This window comes from Suncus etruscus, chromosome 1 (assembly GCF_024139225.1).
Source record: "Suncus etruscus isolate mSunEtr1 chromosome 1, mSunEtr1.pri.cur, whole genome shotgun sequence".
In the NCBI taxonomy this organism is placed as follows: Eukaryota; Metazoa; Chordata; class Mammalia; order Eulipotyphla; family Soricidae; genus Suncus; species Suncus etruscus.
Genome location: NC_064848.1, coordinates 16,499,104 through 16,519,245, shown reverse-complemented (window position 1 = coordinate 16,519,245; position 20,142 = coordinate 16,499,104). Strand labels below are relative to the sequence as shown.

The 20,142-nt window shown below is 34.7% G+C and overlaps 1 pseudogene; it reads left to right on the top strand.

Annotated features, from left to right (window-relative positions):
* Positions 1-15,661: 15,661 nt before the first annotated feature.
* Positions 15,662-17,331, top strand: LOC126003144 (serine/threonine-protein phosphatase 2A catalytic subunit alpha isoform-like; annotated as a pseudogene).
* The last annotated feature ends 2,811 nt before the right edge of the window (positions 17,332-20,142 follow it).

Sequence of the window (20,142 nt, the reverse complement as noted above, 5' to 3'; positions counted from 1 at the left end):
AAAGAAAGAAAGAAAGAAAGAAAGAAAGAAAGAAAGAAAGAAAGAAAGAAAGAAAGAAAGAAAGAAAGAAAGAAAGAAAGAAAGAAAGAAAGAAAGAAGAAAAGAAAGAAAGAAGAAAAGAAAGAAAGAAGAAAAGAGCGAGAAAGAAAAGAAAAGAGAAAAGAAGAAAGAGCAAGAGAGAAAGAGAATAAAGAGAAAGACCCAAAGAAAGAAACTTAAGCTTAGAAAAAAAACATAAGCATAAATTCCTGTTTGAGATAGCAGTTGTTGTCCCAGTAAGAGAGAACTTGAAACTTTTTTCTTAGCAAGAAACAGAATATGTAGCCTCCATGGTACTTAGTGAATGGAATGATCCAGACGTCTGGTGCAATTCTGCTTGGACAAATATAAACCTGAAAACCCTCTGCTCTGTAGAATCCGGAGAGCAATTAAACCAGGGTGGACTGTGGAAAAGAGTTGATCACCACATGCAGTTTTGATGGCATATTAATGTACTGGAAACTAATTTTGCAAACTGAAGGTCGTGTTCTTTCAGCTCTGAAGGTGTCTTTGGGATTAATGCAGTACATAGTTGGCTAGCATATCAGTCAGGTAAAGGTAATTGAACTCTCTTCTCAATCCCATGAGGAGGCTGTTCACTTAGAAAATCTATTTTTGAAAATTGCCCTTATAGTTGTTTATTGTGCTTATCACAAGTAAAGGGAGCTCATATTTGCATTGCTAATAGTCCTCTTTCAGAGTTTGTTGACATTTCAGCTGATCTTTATTGTGCATTAATGATATAAAACCCTTGGGCAATCAGTTTCCAAAGGAAGTCTAGGAGCCTCTGGGAAAGCTGTGTGATCACCCAACTTTATAAGGAAAAGAGTAGTCTCTTGGGCCTGGAACAATAGTACAGCAGGTAGGTTGTTTGCCTTTTAAGAGGCCAACTCAAATTCCATCTCCAACATCCCTTATAGTTTACCAGAGTCCACCAGAAGTGATCTCTGAGCAGAGTCAAGAGTAAGCCCTGCGCACAGATGAGTGTAGCTCCTCCTCCCCACCTAAAAACGATAAAGGTAAACTCAGCTCTATCCAATATACCTTACCCTGGAGCCCAAACAAGTGAACAAATCAATATCAAAAATCAAGAAAAGAAAGATATTTACATGTTCCCAAAGATAATGTAATCACATGCAAAAGATTCAAGGGACAACAAAAGAAAAAATTAGAGAAAAGTGAATTTATAACCAATGCAGGAGAGTAAATCAGGATTTGTTTATATGTTTCTCATTGTTTTCTACACTAGGAAAGAGGAGATAGGATTCATTGTTGGTCACCAGTTGACTTTACAGTGGAGAGTGAACTATCCAAACTCTGCTTTTTGGAAAAGATATTCAGAAATTTCAGAAAAGGGTGTTTTTGCAGGGATCTGGGTCTGAAGCTGGAGCACACTGGTTAAGGCAATCAGGATGAACATTTAGAGTCTGGAAAATATTATCCAAAGACTTTATAATTAGGGGGAAAATGGTGCTGGGGAGGTAGCTCAAGGCACAGGAGTATTTGCTTTGCATATAGGAAGCCTCAGTTCCTTCATTGGCAGAGATTCCACAACACTGCCTGGCAACCACAAAACATGTAGTTAGGTGTAATTCTAAACATTTCCAAAAGTAACTTAAGAACTGAATTTATATATATGTGTGTATATATATATACATATATATATACAAAACACACAAATGTAAATATTTATACACATATAAATTTATACACAAAAATACAAAGAGGAGGAGGAGGAAGCAGAGTCAGTCTTGGCTTATAGCACAGCAAAAGAAGGCATTTCTTGCATGCATGATATCTTGAGTTCAATCCCTGGTACTGGGAAATAACCCACAAGGCTTCTAAGGTTGCATACTATAAATTGCTTTTGAAAACTGACAACTTATTAATATTTTTGTAAAAAGATATCTAGTAGCAGAACCTATTCCTTCAAACAGTTTGAACACAGAACATCCTTATAAGCAGTTGACAAGCCATCTGTTGGGGACAGTTCAGAACAAACCCTGTGCTCTGTGCAAATACACAGGTATCTTTTTAAATCTTCATGTTAGATCATGAATGCATATTGATATTTGATAAAGTCTTTATCTTTTGTTGATGGCTTGTTTGTTTGGGGCCTTATGCATGGAGGTATTCTGGCTTTATTCCTGGCTCTTCACTCCTGAAGGTGCTCAGTGTACCCTAGAAATTAATGAAGATCAAATTGGGAAGTGTGTCATGAAATCACTCTACCCACTGTACCCACTCTGCTCCTAGATCTTGTTTGTTAACTCTATAGAGCAATATTATTAACATCTTTTCAATGATATCATTATTAGAAATGATCTATGGACTCACACACCTGAAGTAATGATCTTAGAAGTAATAAGGACTGTGGGATACAGAGACAGAGAAGTTGTCAGTGTAGTTTCCACAGTTCTTCATTAGTAAGTACAAACTGCTAATGTTTTCCTCTTGTATGAATGACTATGAATGGTCATCTGATTTATAGAAGAACTTCTAGTGGAATCAGTAGAAATTATGAATGATTTATTAAACATTGTTTAGTTGTTTGTAATTGATATACAGTATTAGCTAGGCTGCTAATACAATGGCCTGACACACCTTTGATCTTGGCACAATCTTTACCCTCAACACAATTAGTGATCAGAAATGCAGACTTGATCTATCAAACTAACGTTTCACATGAAAACTGAACATACTGAAAATTGTCCCCTCAAGAAAGAATTCCATAGTTGAATGAAATTGTGGCTTTCGCATTATGTATCTTGAACAATAACTCTGGATATACAGCCCATTTACTCTATTTAGTTACTTGTCTTGCTCATATATACCACTTCTTTCAGCTGCTATAAAAATAATTAAATTTGAATAAACTCAATGAATATGCATTATTAAATTTGAATTTATGACAGAATTTTGTTGCTTTCATTTTTTAAGAAGCACAAAGTACACCAGTGAAGATGTATGTGAATATTTTTCAATAATGTTTCCTAAAGGACTTTTGGAAAATTTCTCAAGAGGATTATTTCTTTTGCAGGGAGGGGTAAAATAATATAGCCTTATCTCAAAGAGATAAGCAGAGTACATTGGAGGATTTATTTTCTTTTGAGCATTTTTTGTGGGCTAGGATGGAATGTAAAAATTCTAGAAGCATCCAGAAGAAAAGTTGGTATATCTCCTCTGATTTCCCCCAAAATCTAAGCAGATTTGGCAGAAAAGCAATAAATGTGAGGTTCCCATATAATATTCCAAAATTAAAGAGATTTTCTTATCATTTCATTTAAAAATAAAGTACTTCATAAATCTAAAGATTATCAGTGAAGTTGGCTAAAAAGTGCTACAGATACTATAAATATTGTAATATGTTGAAAAATATTGTAATATATCTGCATGTAACTTAAACAGTAAAACCAAACAGATAATGAATATAAAGAACTATTGGAACTAGAGAGATAATACAGGGAGTATATGTCTCTCAAAAGCATGGGAGTGGTATTCCCTTCTTAGGTTCATTTGTGCAGCTGGAGCCAGACTGTTTCAGGATGTTGTAAACTGATGTTGTGAACTAGATGATCATAACTAAAACTCAATTACTATGGGAATTGGCCATTTATTGCAAGTAAGTTGAGAACAGGAATTGCTATTTTTATTTATTATTCAATTTCATTTTTAAGTTATCCCTTTGCCTCCTATTCCATATGAATCACCTGAAATTTGCTAAGTGTAGGGTTTTTGTTTTTGTTTTGTTTTGTTTTGTTTTGCAATAGGTTTAGGGTGGAATCTGCAGATGTGCATTTGAAACTAGGATCCAAAAATGCTGTCACAATTCAGCAAAAAGATAAATGGATTCTGAAATCTGGTGTGTCCCAAAACTGCCATTCCTCTCTGTGGCCATCGGGCTTGATTTTTCCATGCCACATAAGTTTGAATTTGATAATCATATACCAAATTGCATTTTTCCCCACCCCCAAGTCGCATTTCTTTAGTCCCATCTGAATTAGCAAACTTAGGAAAGTAATCACTCAGATTTTGTTGAGCTATTTCAGGGTTCTCCATAGTATGCTGCAAAAACAGATTATTCTACTTGCCTTGTTGCATCTGTTTATGCTCCTCTCTCCTAATACTTTCTCCTCAGCATCTCAGTTACCTTCCCAAGACATATTTGAGTTGTCCAGTGTGAGGTCAGAAGGTCCAGCTCATGCACACATCAGTCCTTTAGATATGGCAAGTTATATTCTTTTCATTGATGATTTGAAAATATTTGAATGACATCAGCCTCTACTCAATTATTCCTCTTTATCCAATCTGTATCTACAATACAGTATTGGTCATACAGAAATATACCTTTTTTTAGTTTTTTTTCTAATTAATGTGGATACCACCCTGAAAAGTCATTTCTTGACCTACCATTTCTAATAAAATTCAAAGAACCCTTGGAACCATAGAGCAATTATACTTTAAGTTCTTATGTTGGAATCCTCATTAACTCTATAAAAAAGGCATCCTGCCTCAGTCAAGGAAAAAAAACTGTTTAGAGAAGACTAAGAGAAGTGGATAGATTGCATAAGGCATAATTCAGCATCTAGAACTGATTAATGAGGATGACAGGTCAGAGTTGTATTAAAAAGCTAGGTGCCCTTTAGAGCATCTACAGAAAAATAAATAACATTTTATGATATGATTTATTAATGAGGTTAATCTGGCTCTCTGTAGTGGTGTTATTAAAAAATAACTAGCTAATTTGATTAGGTTAGCAATGGCATCCCTTAAGCACACAGTCTTATAAACCAACAAGAATATCCTAGATAGACAAAGGAAAAGGGGATTGTATAATAGTGGTATTAGTGTACAATGTTTGACCAGTATCAATTAGAATGTTTGTTATGCCAATTAAATTAAAGACAAGGCTTGCATCTTGAGGTCAGCAACAATGAAGAAAAGGAGAGTATCTCCAGGGGTTCTTTCTGCCAAAGTTGCTATATCCACCCACTTATTTTAGGCCTTTTCATATTTTTGAAGGAAGCCCCACAATAACCTTTTTCTTCTCTCGTAGAAGGCATTGTTATAAGTAGCAGCCTACATACAGGCAATTCGTGAATGTAACAAAAATCATATTTGATGTGGTTTATTGAAGACAGAATTTAGAACCAGAGAGGTAATTGTATAATTCATTGATTATAGAAGCGTGGTATATCCCTTTTAATTTCTCCTCATAAAAACCCTTTGGACAAGGTTCCTTTTGACACATATATGTCTCCTATTTAACCCTGAGAAATCTTTACCAGGATTCAGAGAAGTCTATATTTGCCTTCCAGCAAATGATCAACAAGTCTGTACTAAAATTCTCTCTTGACATTACATCTCTTTTTCCCCCCAAGATATGTGAACAGGAAGGTTTCCTCTCTTTTACTTGTTCTTCCTCCTTCTAAATGGTCATGCTTTAGATCTATTTTATTTTTGAAACCAAGGTTGCTTGGTATTTCCTAGCAAAGCCAGACTACTCCCTCCTACTTACCCATTTATAGTGAGTGTGCTCAGTTGTGAGACTCACTGCCTGCCTCTGCAGAATGCTGAGAGTATAGCACACGCACACGCACACACACACACACACACACACACACACACACACACCATGAAACTGGCTTACATCTTAAACACAGATCTGTGCACTTTGACTTCTTAGAAACATGTATCCAGGAATTGCATTATTATTGGCATGTTTTTCTATCCCTCCTATAAGACATTTTTAAGGGACTACATGGTACTATGCAAAGCAAGTGCCTTACCTCCTATACTATCTTTCTATAAAAGAGTTACTGCTATAAAATTATTTTGGTAATGGCAGAAATCATTTACTCTGACATGCACATGCCTTAACCAGCTTGAACAAATTAGTTATGCCCAGTAAATTATTCTCATTGGTAATTCTATAATAAAATACTTGTGATATTGTGCATTTTAGTCTCTGGCATTATCATTTTTATTCCAGAATTTCAGTAATCTAATATTCACTATCTAATTTTAATTAAAATGTATGATTCCCTTAAGAATGCTTATAACTATTTAAATGACTGTGGACTTAATTAAAGAAATTAAATAAGGAGATTAAAATTATTTAAAAGAAGTAAACTTTATTTTTAAAGAACTATTAAAATAGACTACTAAAAGTGAATAAAAAGTTTTAAAATAGTCAAAAAAGAAATCAAATGACATAAAGCCTGGATTTATATCCAAGTGGAAGAATATTGCATTAATTTCATTTTTCAGTTATAAAAGTTGCCAAGATATTAATTGCCTTGTAAACCTTACAAGACACAAATGTGAGCCTAAAAATTGGACCTTTGCAATTTTTGCCAAATCTGTGGTAAGTGAAAACTTGCTAACTCTGACTTAATAGTTGTTGAGTTAATAAGAAAAAAAAAATCTATCTGAAAGCTATAGGGAAGAAATACAGGTATCTTATTCAACTCTTATTGTAGATAGTATGTCTAAAGAAATTCATACACGGACTTAATTAAAATGCTTGTATAGGTTAGTACATTAGAGTGTATGATTTGAGCATTGATTTTAAAACTGATAAAACTATACAGAAAACTGTACGTCTCAGAGGAAGAGTTGGAAACGGTTAAAGTGTACATCTCTTCTGAATTCTTTTCTACTGTAGACAGGTTATCCATCAGGACCTGGGAGAAAGTATGAACCTAACAGACTTAGGTATGAATCTTTATAAATGTGTGAAATTTGTGTTCTAGATATATTTAGTATTCAAAAAGGAAATACTAGGAATAGTTCCTTGGATAATATTAAAGAGGAAGGTGAAGATGATTATTTAAATGATAGTTAACAATGCCTTGAATTCTATGAAACTGTTTTTATTATGTGACAAACATTGCTGAAAACTGCCAAACTGCATTGAAAAACTGCATCATGCTAAGGACAGTACTAAGTCGTCTGTCAGCTAACTAATATATTTCAAGTCCCCACATCCCAAATTTTAACACATGAGAAAATAAATTGAGACTTAGGCTATGTAACTTCCCCACCATAAAAGATATAGAGTAATTAAGCTGAATAATACCATTCTGACCAGAAAAAAAAGTGTAGATTTTAAATTAAGTTTGAAAAAAAAATCTTGCCTTCTAGTCACTTAGTCAAAATATCTTGTTATCAAAAATCTTGCCTGATAGTCAATAGAAATGGGACTGTAAAATATACCATAGCTAATTCATAATGCAAATGTCTGTTTGCATTACAAGCTAAATCAAATATCTACTCTAAAAATAACATAATTCTGAGGTAATTGTCATGACTGTGTCTTAAATTCAACTCTTGTGGCCACAAAAACAAGTTAGTCTTCATTCAAGGTCACATGGAAGTAAGAGAGACAGAATCATCATTGGAGTTATATGTTTTGTCTGCCAAAAGATACAAGGAAATTTAGTAGGCATGGGCTATAGAGAAAGAAGACAAATTTTGGAAATCAGAGAATGCCACAGAAAATTTGTCACCAATATTCACTATTACTACATTACCCACAGAAATGCATTGCTGAGAAATTTCAGAGTAATTTCTGTGTACGTCAAAGAAAGTCTCTACAAAAAAGGCAAAACACTTGGGGCCAGAGCGGTGACAAAGCAATAGGTTGTTTGCCTTGCATGTGTCTGACCTAGTAGGACAGACTGCAGTTCAATCCCCCACCATCCCATATGGTCTCCGAAGCCAGGAGCAATTTCTGAGTGCAGAGCCAGGAGAAACCCCTGAGTGTAGTCAGGTGTGGCCCGAAAACAAAAAGGAAAAAAAAAAAAAAGAAAAAAAAACACACTTAAGAATTTGGAGTAGACTTTCAGTCAGTAAGGAAAAGAAGGTAATTCCAGAAAGAGGATTAACCCGGGTCAAAGACTGCATAAAAGAAAGCATAATTGAAGAGTAATAGTAGATAATTTAGGTGCGTAGGTACTAGGAAATGCAGTGTGCATTGCATTCTGTATACCTAGAACACAGAGCATCTGGAATATAGTAGGGCAATTTGGGATTACTAAGGAAGAAACTAGGATTGGAAATTACAACTTTGTTCAAGAATGCAATAAAAAATATACCCATTTTTGTTCTCTTGAGCTATAACTTGATCAATGAAGCATATGAATTTTATGTGTTTAGCTCAATCCTCTGTATATTCATGTAATAATAATCACCCATTCCAAAATATAGATAATGCTCACTTCCATTTACATTCCCCAGACAATGCCCCCAAACATAGTGACTAAGCTTTTACTGCCGTAAGTTGTTTTGCCTGTTTTCCACCATCATATAATGAAATCATTCAGAATCAACTTTTCTTCCTGACTTTTCTCCTTTCAGTGTTGTTCCTGACATTTACCGTGCTTCTGTATGTGGCTCTGGGTTGTTTTATTTCATTGCTCTAAATTTTTCCACCATGTGAGTTTATTAGTTTATGATTTCTCTGTTGATCAACATCTGAGTTGGGAAGCTCCTCATTTTTCCCATGAAAGGAAAACTAATGTAGTGGACTTTATTACAGTATCCAAGAACTTATTTTATTCCAGGTTATTAGGACATTCAATGTCTCTATGTGATGGGAGCAAGTACGATAGTAGACATAGCATCCGTTATATAAGTATTCATCAGTGTACTCAGCTTTCTGTCTCTTAATCACTTCTGTTCAGGAAGTGATTTGTCATTAAAGTTGCATTTGAGAAGCCATAGACTGACAAAAACCATGCTTCTCGAGATTGGTTCAATGCAGAGCATTATTTCTCTGTATATTAGTATGTGTACTGGGAAATTAAAAGATCACTTTCCAGGACTCTTATTAAACAATTAAATATGTTTAAATCAAATTTAGGTATAACATGATCTTTTTTATACTATTTGACATGAATGTGTTATAGACTGTATTAGAATATTCCACACTTTGGGGATTAAATATTTTTCTTTCTTTTCAGAAAGTTGATTGTGAATTATTTTTGCTTTACTTCCTCCATTTTTATGGAGAAGACTTGACTCTGATAGACTATTTGGAGATAGGCAACTGCATTTGAATAAAGGTATAAAAGTGGAGCCTTTTTCCAGTAGAACTAGACACTGAAGCTCATGAGCTCTATGTACACAAAGGAGAGGCTATATGGGAACATAGAAGAAAGTAGTCCGCTAGAAGCCAAAGAGGGAGGCCTCCCCATACAACCTTACTGGCACTTTCATCTTGAAATCCCAGACTCCAGCACTATGAAAAATACGTGTCATAAGGACAATAAATCCCAGTCTGTGGTATACAATGTGGTAGCACAAACAGCTTGACACAAAGCAGTTCCAAAGTTCAGAGAGAATCAGTCTTCAGAACATTGTGCACCTTGAAGAAAATGGCTACATGTTAAAAGGACTCTATGCGCTAACTCCATTTTCCATTTTCAGATTATTTAAGAGCTGGAAATGCTGCCCTCTCCAGAAAAGTATGGAAATTTCCTCTTCCTGATTCAGAGCAAAACAAATTCACACAAACAAGACACTTGGATGTTTTATTCCTCCATAAAATGTCCCTATATTGAGTTTTGCATTGTTGAAGATTTGCATAGCCTTCAAGTTCAATCCACTCACTCTTTTCCTTGATGGTACTTGCAATAACTCAATTAACAATGATGGATTGTTATTGCCTTTCTTCTAAGGGGAGGATTTATATGCCTTTTAATTTGCATAAGTTGGACTGGATCATAAATGGTTCACCCTTTAAATTATAAAGTAAGCCTGCCAATGGAGATGACCTTGTTTATTAAAATCTAATTAACTGAAGTTTCAGCCTGTCCCTGAGAGGGAAGCTAAATTTCTGTTTTCTCCAATCCCAATAAACATCAAAGACCTAGCTGGCAAGAGTTAACCACAGAACTCGGAATTTTACAGTGAAATTTACTTAATTAGTTCTTCCCGTCATTTTCTCAAAGAGTATAGGCCCAATCATCCTTTCCCAAAATATATTGACAGTCAAATTTCATAAGGGCTAGGTATGCCTCACTTACTTAGGTATAGTGAAAGAAAGAAAAATAGGTACTCTTTGTTCACTTGGACCTGAAATGAAAATACCACACTAGGTATTCATGTTTGTTAACAGTGATTAGGATGGTTTATTAAGAACTACTCCAAGTCATTCTTTGGAAAAGTTATAGGCTAGCTATATGCTATCTATCTGTAAACTTAGGACATCCATAAGTTTTGCTCCCAAGTTCAGAAAAAAATTAGTAAATTGATTACTGATATATGTGATAAAAATGTAATTAATTCACCTTCCAGTCAAAAAACAGAATCTCCTAATGCTGTAAACTCCTGTAGTTTATATCTTCTTCTTTCTTTGCTCACTTCTCATTCCAACTTCAAAACAAGAGTTTAGTGCATGGCTATGCTCTCATCTCTTATCTGATAATTAATCATTGCCATTTTCTCCTCTACTCAAAGCTTTTGTGATATTGATGTGATCTTTATAATGAATATGCTCTATGCACACTCTTTAATTTTACTTTTTATTTATTTGGGGGAGAGAAGTTTAGTCAGAGCCAGTAGTGATCAGGGACATTGCCTGCATCTGTGTTTGTGGATGAGCCCTAGAGATTGCTCAGGGATAGAATATGTGATGCTAAGGATTAAACTAGGGTTGACTATATGCAAAGAAAACACCTTACTTCTAAGAAAGATTAATTTCTCTTGAATCTGTATACTGAACATATTTACAAATTTTAATATAATCAACCACTTTTTTCTAAAACTTTATTCTATTAGATCATGTTATTTGTAATACTTTTGACTTGCTTCCAGTTTTTAAATCATTTATTTTCAATTTCCTAGGATTATAATTCTTTCTTTGTGCTTGAACAAATTTCTAAGTCTTGTCTGTAGCTGCCTTCTGACCTGTGTTAATACCAGTGATGGGAAAATGTTTGGGAAGCTTGTTTGGTTCTTCTCATCCTAAGGAGTAAGTGTTTTTTATCATTATAGCTGAAGCCTTTTTCACATGTTTATACTCCACAACACCTTGAAGATATCAATAATATAAAAACTAATATTGATCATCTTGAGGGTCCTACAGAGTTCAGAGAGTGGTAAAGGAAAATACTTCTATCTTCAAACAAGTCTTTTGTGTCCACAAGGGAAGAAAAATTACAAGCTGAGATGAAGTAGGAATAACAAAGTATATCAAAGATGATGTGATGCTTGTAGAGAAAATGTTATGTTGATAATCAATGTGAGTAATTTCTATGGTTTTTTTGTTACTTAAAGAAGGCTTTAAAAATGGCAATGAGAAGTAATGCATCTTAGTTAAAAGAAGAATACTTGTATCATTGAAAAGTCAAATGGCTAGCCAAGGGTGGTCAAATCAATAAAATAATAATTCAAGGCATATTGAACTTCTAAGACCAGATTCATCAGAATTCTTTGGCATGTGTGCTGCCCAAGTGACCACTCTTTGGAATATGCTTTTTGGGACTTTGGGACTTTGTCAACCTCAAAAATTAGTTACACAAAAATCAAGATGTAAATACTTATTATTTATTGTTTTTCATGACTGTGAAAATCTGAAGACAGGACCCTGCTATGTGAAATTCTTTCCATAGACCACTAATGACATAACATAAAAGTATCTGGAAATAACAAAAAATATTCCTATCAAGTCTACTCTTATTATGTACTCACAGAATAAGGTATAATTTCCAGGTTAAAAAAAATCGATTATAGGAAAGAATTTTTTTCAAGAATTTTAAGTGCAAAGAATAATTTTTTATTTCCCTCCTTCACTTTGAAAAGTTTTTCTTATCTCTCACATTAATAATAACCAAAAATAACCAAACACTGATTATTATATTAGGATTGTGTATGGTCAACTTTTAATGCATATTATGCTTTGTTTTTTGGTCATTGAGCATATAAAGTGAATCAAGCACTTTTAATCACCTACTAGTATTTGATCTATAAAGTTACACGAGTTAGTATATCTGGCCTCAGGAAACTTGCATTCCAGAATGAAGATCAAATAAGAGTATTATGTATGGACTTTTGAAATGGTTATAGGGACTTTCTAAGAGAATCCAAACTGAACTGCATTTATAAAAGGCCTAAGCTATTCCCTCTGAAAAAGAGTAATTGAATCTGTAATTACTTTCATTTCATAGGGGACTTAGGAATGGATTCTAAAGATCTAATTGTGATGGTTGTTTTCTTAATTACTCTAATTGCTTTGAAGATAACACTACTTCATGTCCATGGAGAAAAACTTTGTAGTCAATAGTGACTGAAGACATTAGAGCTATTTTAAAAGTTCTACTTGATTATGTTTCCGAGAGTATGGTTGTTTACTTCAACCTCTGATAAAATTGCCATAGTGAGTGGGTCACATGGTTCCTGAGAAAAGAAATTAATCATGATTCAGTGGTAAATGACTGGAGGAAACAGGGAAGTACTCTGGGAACTACTAAAAAGGCTGTCCTTGAGAACATGCAATTGCTTCCATATAAATATTTCACCAATGCCAGAAACATCCTTCCTCACACCACTGGTATTTAACCATACCAATTTTAGACATCTAGATGTTTCTAAAAGAGCCTTTTCTCATTATAGCATTTCTTCTATTGAAAATTGATGAGAAAATGCATTGTCATGTTATTGTCATGAAAACAGATTTTAATAGATTCCTGAGATAGAAGAATTATTTTCATAATACAGTAAGGACAAACAGGTAAACGTTTCCTTATCCACATAAGCTTTGGTGTGGTGAGTTTAAAGCATTTATCTTTGCCTGATACTAATCTTTTGTCCAGTTTCAGAACTTCCATAGTTACAAGTATCAAATAGGAAAACACTGTGACTGTTTGAGCATTCTATTTAGGTAGAAAGCTACTTATTTTTATTTTAGAGCTGAAAAGCATAAGAATGAGATAATGAAAATTATGATTTACCATTTTCCTCCCAAATGAAGCTATTAGTAGGACATTAACTTTTCAAAAAGACTCAAGGAAATTCTTAAAGATGTTTTGCTCTTTGGCCTCCTTTTTCTGAATATGTTTTATGGAAACAAGTCTAGAGAAGACTAAGAGAGTACAGAAAGGATCAAGAAAAAATATACAAGAGAAAACAGGTAGCGCTAAAACATCTCCTTGCTGCCTGTTGGTATTCACAACTATATAGTTCCTTATATTTCTTAATAATCTTTAAGCATAGTTATATACCTTAATATTCACCTGTTTTAAGTAGGCTTGAAAATTTATTAAATGCATTAAATTATGCAACAATGACCACAACACAAGTATTGGACATCCCCATTCTTCCTGGAAGGAACGGCCAATTTCAACCAATAATAAATTTTATCTCCATACATATGCCTTTTGTAACATTTTATTTAATGAAATTCTGAAAAGTATGCTATTTTGTGTGTGCTTTATTTCTTCTATCAATTTTCTAAGGTTGATTCATTTTGTATTAGGTATCTGCATTTCATTTCTATTATTGCTAAATAATATTCCATGATATGCATTTGCTGTCTTACCACAGTTACATATACTTAATAACAGAAGTTATGTTCTGAAAAATACAACATTTGGTCATTAGATTGTTATGTAAATGTCAGTGACTATAAATTCATAAGCCTATGCTACACCTTGGTTATGTGGCTTAGCCTATTGGGACCACTGTCTTATGTACAGTTTATCACTGACAGGAATATGTGGTAATGCAAAACCATAACTGATGGGTGGTTGAGTTATTCCTGCTAGGGAACTGTTAAGAATAATGCTGCCATAAATATATGCCTACAAATCTCTATGTGGCCATAAGTTTTCATTTCTCTTTGGAAGATATCCAGAAGGATTATGGGGTCCTTTGGTAAATCAATGTTTAACTTTTTCAAGTCTGCCAAACTGTTTTTAAAAAGGGGCCAGAGGTATAGCACAGAGGATAAGGTATTTGCCTTGCACATGATTGACCTGGGTTTGATCTCCAGCATCCCATATGGTCCCCCAAGCCTGCCAGGAGTAATTTCTGAGTGCAGAGCCAGGAATAACCCCTGAGCACTGCTAGGTGTTGCCCAAAAGCAAGCAAACAAACAAATGGAACTAATGTGCGACTTTCCAGTTGCACAATGATATATGGCACTTACTAGTTCTCCCAATCTAACACTCGCTATTAACTGTTGTTTTTCAATTCTAGCTATTTCAGTAGCAGTAAAGAGTCATCTCATTATAATTTTCATTGCATATTTCTGTTAGCTGATTTATTTATTATTTTACATCTCTTTATAAAACAACCCCAGTACTGGACTTAGACTTCCTAATCACTCCGGAATTTTCCAAGTTAGAGAATGCTGTGTGAAAGGTCACTGAATAAAATTTGTTTTTAATTTGTTTTAAGAAAACTAAACATTTCTAAAACTTAACTTAGGAGAAATCATTTTTCTCTGCTAGAATGAAAGAACAGTCATTATATCATGAACAACTTTTTTTGTGTGGAATAAAAAAACTATTAGGAACAACCTTGTAACTATGGTATTTAAATAACTAAAAAAAGAAAGAACAGTCATAATACTTTAATTTTCAAAACATCTGGTAGAAAGGCAGGTTCACAGTTGTTAAACTGAGGATGTATATATTTTTCTTCGGGGTTTTTTTCTTTTTCTTTTATTAAGCTAATGATAGGCTATGTTTACCTGGAGAATTGCTTCCTTTCTCAGTAAGAGAAAGAAAAAAACAATGGTAGAGTGAGACAGAATTTCCCTGGAAAGAGATTACTGACGAACATAAAATATCAGTAATAGTAGGTTTGAGAAATAAATTCATAGAATTAAGTTTTACTTTACTAAAATGCTGATAGAAAGATTATACAAGAATCAGAGTTCAAGGCCCATTTGAAATGGATGATCAAATTTTTCTAATGTACAAGCTCACTAACAGATGTAATTAGATTATGCTAACATGATAAATAGTTACTGAATATCTCCCTAAATTAGATTGACCTCCATCTGGAAAGACCATAACTCTCAACAAAGGCTTGCTTTGCTAGCTAAATTATTTTCATGCAGGTGCTTTGGGAGAGTTTCCTTTGGATCATAGTTTATTTCAATTGTACCCATGTGTGGTGGGCTACACTATCCCATCAGAAACTTTGTACAGGCAAACTATTTTATAGCCAGCTACGAATTTGTTTCCACAACCAATTTGTTTCTATCTCAGTACACTGTTTTGTCATTTTTACACACAGCTTTTGTGACTCAAAGGGGGGTTTTCAATTGTGAAAAAACACATGGAAACATCACTAGCTAGACCAATATAACTAGTTCTAGCTAGCATTCTTGGGGTAGCTTGATAAAAAAAAAATCTCCAGAGACCTGATTAATTCTGTGATCAAAAAATGAGAAAGTGACAGAGCAGCCGAGAGCTCCGGAGCACTAAAGGCGAGGCGAGCCTAGTTGAGCTTTTTCTGGAGCAATGGCGGGCGGCCAAGCTCTGCTGCCCCACGAGGCCCCGCAGGCCCAGCGCTCAGTCCGTGGTCTGGCCAGGTAATCGGTAGTCGGGAGCCGGCGGCTAGGTGGCAGCGAGGCGGCGGCATGTGAGTGTGGCCCAGAGCAGCAGCCGGTGTGGGCCATGGACGAGAAGGTATTCACCAAGGAGCTGGACCAGCGGACCGAGCAGCTCAACCAGTGCAAGCAGCTGTCGGAGTCGCAGGTCAAGAGCCTCTGCGAGAAGGCTAAAGAAATCCTGACAAAAGAGTCCAATGTGCAAGAGGTTACATGTCCAGTCATCACCGTCTGTGGAGATGTGCATGGTCAATTTCATGATCTCATGGAACTGTTTAGAATTGGTGGCAAATCACCAGATACAAATTACTTGTTTATGGGAGATGATGTTGGCAGAGGATATTACTCGTTGGAAACAGTTACTCTGCTTGTAGCTTTTAAGGTTCGTTATCGTGAGCGCATCACTATTCTTCGAGGAAATCATGAGAGCAGACAGATCACACAAGTATATGGTTTCTATGATGAATGTTTAAGGAAATATGGAGATGCAAATGTTTGGAAATATTTTACAGATCTTTTTGACTATCTTCCTCTCACTGCCTTGGTGGATGGGCAGCTCTTCTGTCTACATGGTGGCCTCTCACCATCTATAGATACACTGGATCACATCAGAGCACTTGATCGTCTACAGGAAGTTCCCCATGAGTTTATAATTTAATTTGGTTTTCTAGGGTCCCATGTGTGACTTGCTATGGTCAGATCCAGATTAACGTGGCGGTTGGAGTATATCTCCCCGGGGAGCTGGCTACACCTTTAGGCAAGATATTTCTGAGACGTTTAATCATGCCAATGGTCGTCTCACATTGGTGTCTAGAGCCCACCAGCTGGTGATGGAGGGGGATATAACTGGTGCCATGACCGGAATGTAGTAACGATTTCCAGCGCTCCAAAATATTGTTATCATTGTGGTAATCAAGCTGCAATTATGGAACTTGATGATACTCTAAAATACTCTTTCTTGCAGTTTGACCCAGCTCCTCGCAGAGGCGAGCCCCATGTTTCTCGGCGTACCCCAGACTACTTCCTGTAATGGAAATCTAATCTTGTACAGTATTGCCATGAACCATAGATTGACCTACTGGAAATGGGAAGAGCAACAGTAACTCCAAAGTGTCAGAATAAGTTAACAATCAAAAACTTGTTTTCACATGGACCAAAAGATGTGCCATATAAAAATACAAAGCCTCTTGTCATCAACAGCCGTGACCACTTTAGAATGAACCACCAGTTCATTGCATGCTGAAGTGACATTGTTGGTCAAGATACCAGTTTCTGGCATAGCGCTATTTGTAGTTACTTTTGCTTTCTCTGAGAGACTGCAGATAATACGATGTAAACATTAACACCTCGTGAATACAATTTAATGTCCATTTAGCTATAGCTTTACTCAGCATGACTGTAGATACGGATAGCAGTAAACAATCATTGGAGCTTAATGAACATTTTTAAAATAAGTACCAAGGCCTCCCCTCTACTTGTGAGTTTTCGAAATCATTTTGTTTCTTTTCAGGGATACTGTTTAATTTAATTGTATGATTTGTCTGCACTCAGTTTACTTCCCTTCTTAAATCTCAGTCTCATGTTGTTCTTTGTTGTTGTCAGGACCTAGTGAGTTGAACAGAACTGTTCCCCCTTCCCCCTTCCTGTAAGACAATGTTACTGCACAAGAGCACTGCAGTGTTTTTCATAATAAACTTGTGAACTAAAAAAAAAATGAGAAAGTAAAATTTTTCTCCCCTCAGCTGATATGATTTTCTTACTCTCTTGGTTTGGTTTGGAATATCTGCTGTAATTTTAAATTGAATTAAAAACTTTTTACAAATGTCAACAAACTTCAATTAATAATTGCAAATGTGCAGTATCTCTGAACTTATAACTTACAAAGGGTAGTGTTTTGGGAGCATTTTAGCTTTGGATCCAGGTCACCTTAGTCACGTGATTAAGATGATTCTCTGGTTCTAATCCTACTCAGCAGTACATTGGGGGAATAATACCTGCATGAAAGAACTGGTCTCTAGACTAGTTAGATATTGCTATAAGAAACAGCTTAATATGGATAAGTTACTTGCTTGTATGTGGCTGACCTGGATTCAATTTCATCATTCCATATGGTCCCCAACATTGCTAGTAGTAATCCTATTTGCAGAGACAGGAGTCAGCCCTGAGCATTGCCAGATTTGCCCTGCACCAAAAAGAAAATAAAGGAAACAGCTTAATAACATAAGTACTATGTGTTACATTTTTATAATGAATTAAGCAGTAGCTTTCATATTTCTTATCTTTACCCTTTTATTGAAAAACTTGAAAACACAAATAAATATTGCATAATTTACTGGTTGTGGAGCTGAGAATGCAACATAGTGGCACAGACATGCTCTCCTATCTACGACACTCAGTTTGATGCAGGAAACCCTCCCAATGCCAAAGAAATAAAATAATATGATGATTTTAGTAAACTACTATTTTATGTGCAATAAAATAAATTTAAATTTATTATTAATTAATATTATTTTTAAAATATTGATTATTTTTATGAAATACTAATTAAAAGTTTGGTAACTATAATATGATTGAGTTCATATTATAGTTTTATAGTCTTGGATTAGTTATTTAAAGATCTGCCTCTCTTATACTTTATGGTTTATCATAATTGAAATGTGTTACTTGTATTACATGCAAGTGCATTTAGTTTCAAAATTGGTGGTGGGAATGTTGCACTGGTGAAGGGGGGTGTTGTTTACATGACTGAAATCATACAACTACAATCATATTTTTAATCACCATGTTTAAATAACGATCATTAAAAATGCTCCTCCTATTAACATTTCTCCACTCATAAATGAATTAATTAGCAGTGCCAAATATTGCCAAAGATGTTGAGGAACAAGAATTCTCACACTGTTATTGGAAATGTATATTCACATAAGTGTTTAAAATACATACTAGTATGTATAAACATGTATAAAATGTTTATTAAATATGTCACCGAAACATATATAAATTGTCTACCAAAATTAAAGTATTATCTATATTGGGGTCATTGCTCAATATAAATGTATATATTAATAATAACATTAATAACAGCCTTATTAATAGTAACCAAACACTGGAAACAGCTAAGTGGCAAACGAGAACATATGGTCTTGATGTTCAATTTTCATTTTACATTTTTATAATATAGTGCTTTATTTTGTTCAGAAAACTTTATAAATAAATAACATAATGAAAATCAGTAATATTAGGTTGAGGTAGACATAAAAGGATACACACTGATTCTATATATATAAATGCAAAAAATGAGGAGACTGTGTGATAATAACTCTAAAGAGATATGCTGACATGTCTATAAATCCACTGAACTCTGCACTTTCTCATCTTCAGGAACATTGTCCCATACAGAATGTTAGGACTATTCTCACTAATTATGCCAGTTTAGAGATAGAGGGGCAGTTAACAAAGAGAGTACCCTCCTTTACAACAGATATCTGTTATACTAAAGGTGTCCTACTCTGCAGTCAATCAAAACATCACATTGATTTACTTCTCAGTGGTATTAAATAGATTAAAAATTTTAAGTGATTTCTTTTCCTGCCTTGATGATAATCCTCCTATTTCTAAAACCCACAGTTTAGATACCTGGTAGATGGCAATTGCCTACCGTGATAGTAAAATCTTTGCTCAATATCTTCAAAAGGGCAAATGAATAATGATGTACAGCAAGTGTTGGCAAAATTTGAAGCAAACATAACAAATAGTTTAAGTTCTGATGGACACATATTCTATACACAACAGCTAAATCTCACTGTTGTGACACAAAGATGGCCCATAGACAATTTTTACTATGTTTAAATAAAACTTTATTTATAAATATTGACTAATTTTTTGTTTGTTTTTGTACCACACCTGGGGACACTTAGGGGTTACTCCTGGCTATGCACTCAGAAATCACTTCTGGCTTAGGGGACCATATAGAATGACTGGGATTGAACCCAGGTTCTTCCTGGGTCAGCCCATGTGCAAGGCAAATGTCCTACTGCTGTGCTATTGCTATGGCTCCTGTAACATTATATTAGATTTTAAAAAGATTCCACAAAGACCATTGAAACCAAGACACTAGTTGCTGCAAAATATCTAGTACTTATTGGCATGATCATCTAATTTGTTTTTTATTTTGAAGACTTCTATCTTTGTTTAGAAAACCAGAGCATGATGAATGGCTGAGCCTATATAAAATATGCTTGGGTGAGGCTGCTGTCTGCTTCCATCTGAGTTTCAGTTGGTACTAATATATAAGGAAATGTACATTCACTGGCTTTCTAGAAAGTCAGAGAGATAAGAAATTGCTCTTAACAGAGTACTGTAAAAAGTAGTCAGCCAAGTCAGTTCCCCTCTGCTTTCTGTTCTCTATTTTCCAAAAGATGCAAATAGCACACCTGATTATTGACTTGTCTATTTTATGTTTCTATCACCAAAATCAAGGTTTTTTTCTGTAGTCAGATATATGTGTGTGTGTATGTCTATATACATCTCCAGAATTG